We start from the raw sequence: 8,212 nt of genomic DNA, 5'->3' as shown, positions 1-8,212 counted from the left end.
TGTCCTTCGTAATACGAGCTAAGCGATTCGGTTTTTCCGTGAGTTTTTCCTTATCTTCCCGACGACGTTTTTTGCATCCGCTTGAGCAAACCCCCTCTACTCTACTTCGCCGCCCGCCAATATTTGCTCCCATCTTTCGGCTTATTGGGGCTGCAGAGGCGGCCCGCAGCAGCCAACGAAATCAGGAGCCAGCAGCCCGTCGGGTATTGGCTGTTCCATCGGCGGAGCCGGAGCTCTCCTGGAACCGGCGCTAAAGCTAAGTTAGTCTGATTTCGGCAAACTCGAGTTCTTCTTCCCTTACTCGCTTCTTACCTGTCCCGCCGTCGTTCTCTCGCCTCGCTTGCTCCCCGATCCGCTATGGACTTTGGCTTTCGTTGACCGTCGATCTCGGGTCTCGATCTCAGTTCAATCTCGCCCGCGGAGCTCGCATTCATCGAGTCACGGTTAATGCCATCATTACCCTCGAAGTGCTGCCAGCGCTGATCATCTCGCGCTTCGTTTTCGCGTCCGTCCTTTTTGTCAACGCCCTTTCGCATCGGGTCTCGCATTTCCGGCTTTGCTAACGCAATTGCAGATCTCGTTGGTTCGTGACGGCTTCTCCTCTCTCGCGAGGCTGCAGCCCGTGTACAATATCCGTGAAAATTTAGCTAGTCACGGGTTGCGTTATATCCGCCGTTTTATTGGCACATGACACTTCGCGCCGCCGATCTGCGTCTGTCTGCCTGATGTTTGCACGGTCATTTTACGTTTGACTTATATATCGCGCTTGCACCCGTCGGCACAGAAAACTATTGTCCTCGACGATTTGATAAGCTTGGCCCCATTTTAACGGTTCATCTTTCCGCCCGGCTTTCTCCATCTTACGTCTCGTGTTTGTCATAGTCCACGCGATTCTCGCGCCATTGAAGCGCGTTTGGCCGTTTCTTCAAAATTCGATTCGAACGGTTCGATCGGTCTCCCTCCTCGATAATGCCCACCTACCTATACCCTACCAAAGTACCTACCAATGTATCCTTCCGAAGCGAATGCTCGAGATGTCTGCTGAGTAAGACGGAACGGTGGCTCACGATTTTTCTCGACTGGTACGTATTCGAACCAAACGTGAAATCCAATCTTACATTGGCGTTCTCTCTTTCTCTCTCTCTTTCTTTCTCCCCCTCTCCCCCATTCTCCTTCTCCCATTCCCTTTCTCCTCTTCCCTTTTTAGTGGTAACGATCACGAGCAAAGTCCGTATCACCCGTTACCACAATGGGTGATACATTTCAATAAAAACAGTGTGGATCGGATGGTCGTAAATACACGGAGTTAGATAGGTTTCGCTGGATGTTGTTTTACGAAGAACATTTTATACGAAATAGTATCTGACGGTATATAGAAGAAACTGAAGTAGAACGACCGCCTCCCACTATAGCTCTCAATAAAGCTGTCTTCGCGAGTCGCCGGAGGAATATACGTTTAGGAGTAACAAATATCGGTGACGAGAGCAGCGTTGTTTTAACGGCTGTTGCTTTAACACACGAATACGTTGTCGAAATCGTGCACAATCGACATTTCTGTAATGATGAGACGGAGAGCCGGCGTAAATTAAGCGGTGAAAAACGGAAAGGATAACTTGATGCGCGTATTTCTGCTCCTTTTTCGTTTTCGGCGCGGTGTAACATCAATTTTTAAACTCTTGGCTGTATTTTAAATATATATGAACGACAGAAAGAATTTCATGGCCTTAGTTACACGGAAAAAAAGAATGTTTGTATCAACTAAAAAAATAGTAAAATATAGCATAACTTTTCTTTTCGGTTTCAAGAATCAGTTCTTGCTTGCGCTGATTTACCGATTCGTTGTCTCAGAAATGCATTTTTCAGGTAACGAATCGCAGTGCTAACGTATAATGTTGCAGGTACAATGTAACTAAGAATTGGTCACTGAAGCCAGAAATAAAAACTATGCCATATTTTACTATTTTCTGGATGATTAACACGACCATTCTTTTTTTTCGTATACGCGAATGGATATATCGGCGGATGTATCTCGTTGGCGTTAAATTTCATTATTGAACGTTTTCGATGTAATTATGTGTGCGCCTAAAGCCGAGAGAAAGGGAGAGAGAGAGAGAGAGAGAGGGAGAGAGAGAGGGAGCGAGTTAGGTGACATCGTTCTGATATCAGAGCGGCGACGCTCTGTGTATACAAATAGGAATTTCATAGGAGTACACGCGCAAGACTTGGCGTATACATCGCCGACGCGTCAATATAGCTAATTGTATATCGGCGCGCCACGGTACACAGGACATGTTGATCCGAATGCGGCGCAACAATGCACGACGCCCACTAAGCAGACGTTTAAATTCAGCGACACGTAGCCGCCCTGACAGGATTGCCTTTTTGTAATACGTCCCTTCGGTGGCGCGGTCGCGCCGGCGACACGGAAAAATCACGAAGGGAATTCTGGTGATGGGTGGAGGTGGCGGTTGCATGATTTAACTCGTACCTCTCGTCCCACTTTCCTCTTCCTTTTTCCACCAGCCGAGATGTAATGATCTGAGAAATTGTGCTCCGATATGCAATATCGACGTGAGCAAAGAAGCGAATACCTACGTACCCACCTACCCGCGGTATACATGCATGATGGGTTCGGCGCATCTATAGGTGTCGCACATTCGGATTTATTCATAGCCGTCCGCGTCTATCTCGACGTCGCTGCTACTGCTGCTGCTGCTGCTGCTAGTGGTAGTGGTGGTGATGGTAGTGGTGGTAGTGGTAGTGTCTCTCGCCCGGCTCTCTCGAGAAGCACCTGGTGTGGCGCGTGTATTCGAGAATGCGAGAACGGTGCAGATGAGGTATGTGTTGTGTGCTTTGTGTACGAATCCGTAGACAGCGCGTTATAAATGAGTGGCTTATTTCGAAACTGACGTCTAGACGTTTATTTCGGAACTGGACACAGACTTTCGAAAATCTTGCTAACGCCGCGCGAGCGTCGTCTCATCGGTTTATCCACCGCCTCTCTCGAGGATTTATGCTTCTGCATCCCGGTTTGCACGTGTGTGTGTGTCTCGCGAGACGAGGGCGGATTAGTTTTTGCAGATCGTATTATTAATTAGCGCGCCGTGGAAAAATAGATACTCGATGAGAATCGAGATTTCTTCTTTCATTTCTCCCGAGCGCGGAGCAATGAGGGGGCTTTCTCGATTCTCCCGTTTCATCGAAATCGATATCGATACGACGGCTCGTGTATTCATCATGCAGCGATAACGTTAGACAACAAGGAGGAAAAGAATCGCGGAGGATCGAGTTACCGTAGCTTGGCCAAGACAAGGAAAAGCGAGGTTGAGAGACGCTGCATAGTTAAACCCTCAGCGGGAAGAGGGACGGTAGGGAGGATACGGAGAGAGGAAACGGTCGCCATTTCCTGGTGACGCGAAGACTCCCAACCCAATCCTGAACCATCAACCCCCGGCGAGCACAGTCTCACTCTACGGCGAGCTATTCTCTGAATATTTTGGTAAGATGAACGTGGTTTCCGTGATATTAGAAGGGAATGAATTTTTGCGCCCAGTTTAGTTAGAGGATGTATTGTTCTGCGAAACTGTTTTTCATCCCCCTCGTGGAAATATTCCTCGGTCGTTCTTGAATGCAAACCGCTGCCAGAAACATTTGCAAATCTAGGCCAAGCGATCGGTTGTGTACAAATTTTCGCGGATCGATTCCTCTCTCTCTTCTTAACATTCCGTTTGTCAGAATCCGCTATTTGCACTCGAGTACTTTCGTCTTGTGAAATTAAAAAAGAAAGGCGTATTATTGTGCCTGTTTTTCGCGATACCGATTAATCCTCTCCAGTTTGATGATGATTTGATGGTGTGAGTGCACTGGGAGAAAAAATAGTTAATCTAACTGAAATTGTTGGTTCCAACATATAAAATTCTAATTTATACATCATAAACGTATTGAATGACGTGATTTAAAACTGCAAGAGACGTGTGAGAAAAATTTCAGCTAATTACACGCTTATGCGTCTAAAAATAACACATTCGGATTTGCAGTGTAGTAATTATTTATCTATATGTATGATCGTAGTTACAAATACTAAATATTTTATTTCTCAGTGTAGCAAGAAGGTCATCATATAAAAATGTATGTATAATCTATGTATAATAGAATGTCTGTCTGTCTATTCCCTATACTGGAAACATGATACACTGAGAAAAAAATTTACTAAATTTCAAAAAACGTTTATTTGGATAGTACTGTGAAGATATTTGTTTAAATTAAGTAATTATTTTCTAAAATTAAATAAAGAAGTTTTAAATTTGTTTCTTTAATTTTAGAAAATAATTACTTAATTTAAACAAATATCTTCACAATGCTATTCAAACAAACATTTTTTGAAATTTAGTACATTTTTTTCTTAAAAAAAATTGTACATTTTGTTCTTAAAAAAATTGTACAAACTTCTAAACCCTCTGACCGATCTGGACCAAATTTTGCATAGTTACTCTCTAGGATGTTACGGAAAATGTAGGCTACCATGAAACCTGGACACACCTCATCCTCTCCCCCTGATTTCATTCCCTTGACACTTTGTGATAACCCGAGCAACGCCGGATAGTTTCAGCTAGTAATGTATAAAGTTAACACCACGACATAGAGAATGTTAAATTAATGAATAGATAACGCGTGGGACGGTGCCGTCGAGCTCGATTCACCGAAGGTCACGTGACCTGAGGATTGTCGAGCAAACATAAGCGATCGTAACAGTCCTTGACGCGAGGTTAAACGCGCCGGGAGACGTGATTCATGCAACGCGATATATCTATTAAATAAACCGTGTCATAATAGGATTTTGAATACGCGCGCTTGACAACCTAAGCATGGATGCCTCTTTTGTAGGAAAATTGCTTTATTCCCGTACATACACGTACACGCACGCGCGCATACACACATACGTATAGAGCGGATATGAAACGGTTAATCGGCGATCGCTAACGGTTCAATGCTTGCATTTCCATTAGCCACATTAAAATAATAAACAGGATACAATGACACTAGTAAATCCATGCATTATAGAGCTGTCAATTAATCCGCCGTAGGCAGCGACGAATTATTCCGGCGGAACGTAAGCGCAGCGGCGTGTTCCAAAAAAAGGAAAAAAATGAAAATTTATAATTGGAGTATTTTCACTCGGTCGCTCTCGTGTTTCTGCGCCGTTACCGTATTCCGTTTGTTTTTGAAACATTTTTGAAACATTCGCTAAATGCATGCGCACATATTAAATCTTTATTAAGGACGTTTCTTACTCCCCGATTTGCGTGCGCTGCACATCGTAATACCTCCTCTAGTATCCGATGTTTAATTCGTTGAATATTATTTCAGCAATAGCTTACTTTATGGCGTTATGGTTTCGCCGTAAACAAACGTGTTTTCGCAATGTATTATTTTTACAATTTCCTCTAAATATACTCCTCCTATAAATATCTATTTCCATTTGATGTTTCGTACATAAACGCGGCCTCTAACGGGCGTTTATGATGGGAGCCCGCGATGAATGTTTTTTTTTATTTTAACGTTCGTGTTTTTGTTGCTGTCCCAGGACGGTTAAATGCCCAAAAGATGGTAGGATTATAAATGCAAACGTGCATTTAGGTAATACACAGAAGAAATCTGATATTTTATGAAACAACAGAGTACAGTCCAACGGACAGGAAAAAACATTTTATTCTCCCGTAAATATCCCGCGCGCGCATATTTTGCAAAACATATAACGAAGGGACGAAGGAGAGGAGGAGAGAGGGAAGGTGGGTCGGTGGGTGCAGCGAGGAGTATAAACACGCGATAGCCACGTGTAACATTGAGCGGCAATTTTCTGACCATGGTATTTGTAGTACATTAATGAAAAGCTAAAGCGACGCTAAAATCCATCGCGTTTAATCGCGCTAATGATGATTTATTATTACAGTATTAATGACGGACTTTTGCGCATGTAGATAAAAGTACGGCAGAAATCTCTCTCTCTCTCTCTCTCTCTCTCTCTCTCTCTCTCTCTCTCTCCCTCCTTCCCTCTCTTCACGCAGTTACAAATTATCGAAATCACATTTTAAACTGTGAATCGTTTATTAATTTGGCGCGTACTTCCACATTCGCGCTTGGAAACGGTCAAAGGGCGATCCTGCGACAAAGGGATGCAGGACGTGTGTTTGGTTTTTCTCACCCCTCCCCCTTCTCTCTCTCTCTCTCTCTCTCTCTCTCTCTCTCTCTCTCTTTGTTCGTCTCGTAATCGTGTCTCGCATTAGTTTATTTCCGCATTATCTGACGTATCAGCGGCGATTAACATTTTTCACGTTCACCGCTGCATCTCGTAATCACTTGCTGAATTACGCGCACGCATTTCTCTCACAATATCCGCGACCTTTCATCGCAAACACGAAATCGTATTGTAAATTAAAACCCATGGTCTTGAATAACATTGCGTGCGCGGATAGCGAAGGTACACATCCGCCAGGGGTTGCGAATATTATCCTAAAATCAATTACAGCGTATTACGGCGATTAAATCGACCCATTAGCGGGTCAGCGCGGCGCACGAATTTTCGATCGCGGCGCGAGGCGCGATTTCCTCAGCGATTTATTTAACTTGGACGCGCGCGCCAAGTCGACGGCCGCATGATAACGGCGCGTCGGGCATTCGAGTCGCGCGTTAAGACGCGCGGAAATTGTTATTCCGCTTTCGTCGTATCGCGCGAATGAAAACAGAACGAGCGGCACGCAATTCCGATAGCCCGTGGATCCCACAGCCGTTGGCTGGCGAGCGTTTCAGGCCGGTCGTTTCGGTCTGCCCGGAACTCTAAAGCACGAAAATAAATTATGCACGCACTTCGCGTATACGAATGCGCACGGTTGGTTGGGCGGCGCTTTTCACGGGAAACGGCTTAACCGAGGGGAAAGGGTGAAGGCGACATGAGAGGACCGCGTCGGATAACGGCGGCGATGAGGGGTTGCTATGTATAGGGTGACTGTGTAGGGACGAAACGGGCAGAGACAGCGGCGGCGGCGGCAGCGGCGGCGGCGACGGCGACGCGACGCGACGCGGATTCGGGTGGTCGCAGAGGAGGACTGCGGGAAGCTGAAACGTGGCCAAATCGGAATTAACTCGCGCGTAACAAAGCCGCGACTGAAATATTAATTATCTGAAAATTAGTTGGATATGGGTCACCGGACGGTGAGTTATGCGAACGGGATTGGGCGACAGAAGGGAGGGGAAACGGAAACTGAGCGCGTTTCTCGTAAATACGTGAAACGAGAATGAACGCCGCCTCCGTTGCCGACGCCGCCGTCGCTGCTGCTGCTACTGCTGCTGCTCTTTACAACCTCATGACGAGAAGGGAGCCCGACGCGCCGTTCATCGGGGCTTTGAACGGAGCCTGAAAACCGCGTCGACCAAGTGTTGCCGATATAAACTTTCTGGCGCGCGCACGAGTGAGGGAGACACATATTCGCCGCTATCGGTAGTTTCTTCTCGATGCGCCGTGTTGTCGGACGGCGCACGGTAACTTTATCAAAGTCGTTCCCGGGGTTTCTGTCTCTCCACATAGCCGCATCCACCTCGTCCGTGATGATTCAATCTGTCGGACGGCTTACGCCGCGCACGCGGAAGAAAAATATGGCCTGGGCTATGCGGAGGCTGCGGGCTTTGCCTGCGCCTCGTAATGAGAACAGAATTTCGTTGCTAATGGTCGAGATTGTTTCTCCGCGATGAAAGGCTTCATCTGCGATTCGTTAAAAATACTTGCGCGTGCCGGCTCGCGCGATATTTTGTCTCGAGGGGCGAATAATGGCTCTGTGACACGTTAAATTAGCAAACGAGTGTATCTCCCCACCAAAAATCTGCGAGGTAGAGAGGAATTGGCTACTAACAAAGAGAGAGAGAGAGGGAGAGGGGGGGAGGTGGGAATATCTTAAAAAACATATGTGATATAAATAATTTGGGAGGTGTTGTTTTGTTTTCAAAGGGAGATATATATATATATATGCGCGCGACACTATAATTATATATATATATATATATATATATATATATATATATATATATATATAATTATAGTGTCGCGCGCATATATATATATATATCTCCCTTTGAAAACAAAACAACACCTCCCAAATTATTTATATCACATATGTTTTTTAAGATATTCCCACCTCCCCCCCTCTCCCTCTCTCTCTCT

The 8,212-nt window shown here is 45.5% G+C and overlaps 1 protein-coding gene across 6 annotated transcripts in view; it reads right to left on the bottom strand.

The window, feature by feature from the left end:
• LOC116844664 (nucleolysin TIAR) overlaps positions 1-8,212 on the bottom strand; it is a 475,685-nt gene that overhangs the window by 143,646 nt on the left and 323,827 nt on the right. The gene's annotated exons all lie outside the window — the stretch shown is intronic.

The sequence above is a fragment of the Odontomachus brunneus genome, unplaced genomic scaffold, assembly GCF_010583005.1.
Source record: "Odontomachus brunneus isolate Ranch 3 - 2012 unplaced genomic scaffold, Obru_v1 Obru_scaffold_044, whole genome shotgun sequence".
In the NCBI taxonomy this organism is placed as follows: domain Eukaryota; kingdom Metazoa; phylum Arthropoda; class Insecta; order Hymenoptera; family Formicidae; genus Odontomachus; species Odontomachus brunneus.
The sequence above is the reverse complement of the archived record's forward strand: the minus strand, read 5'-3'. Positions and strand labels throughout refer to the sequence as shown.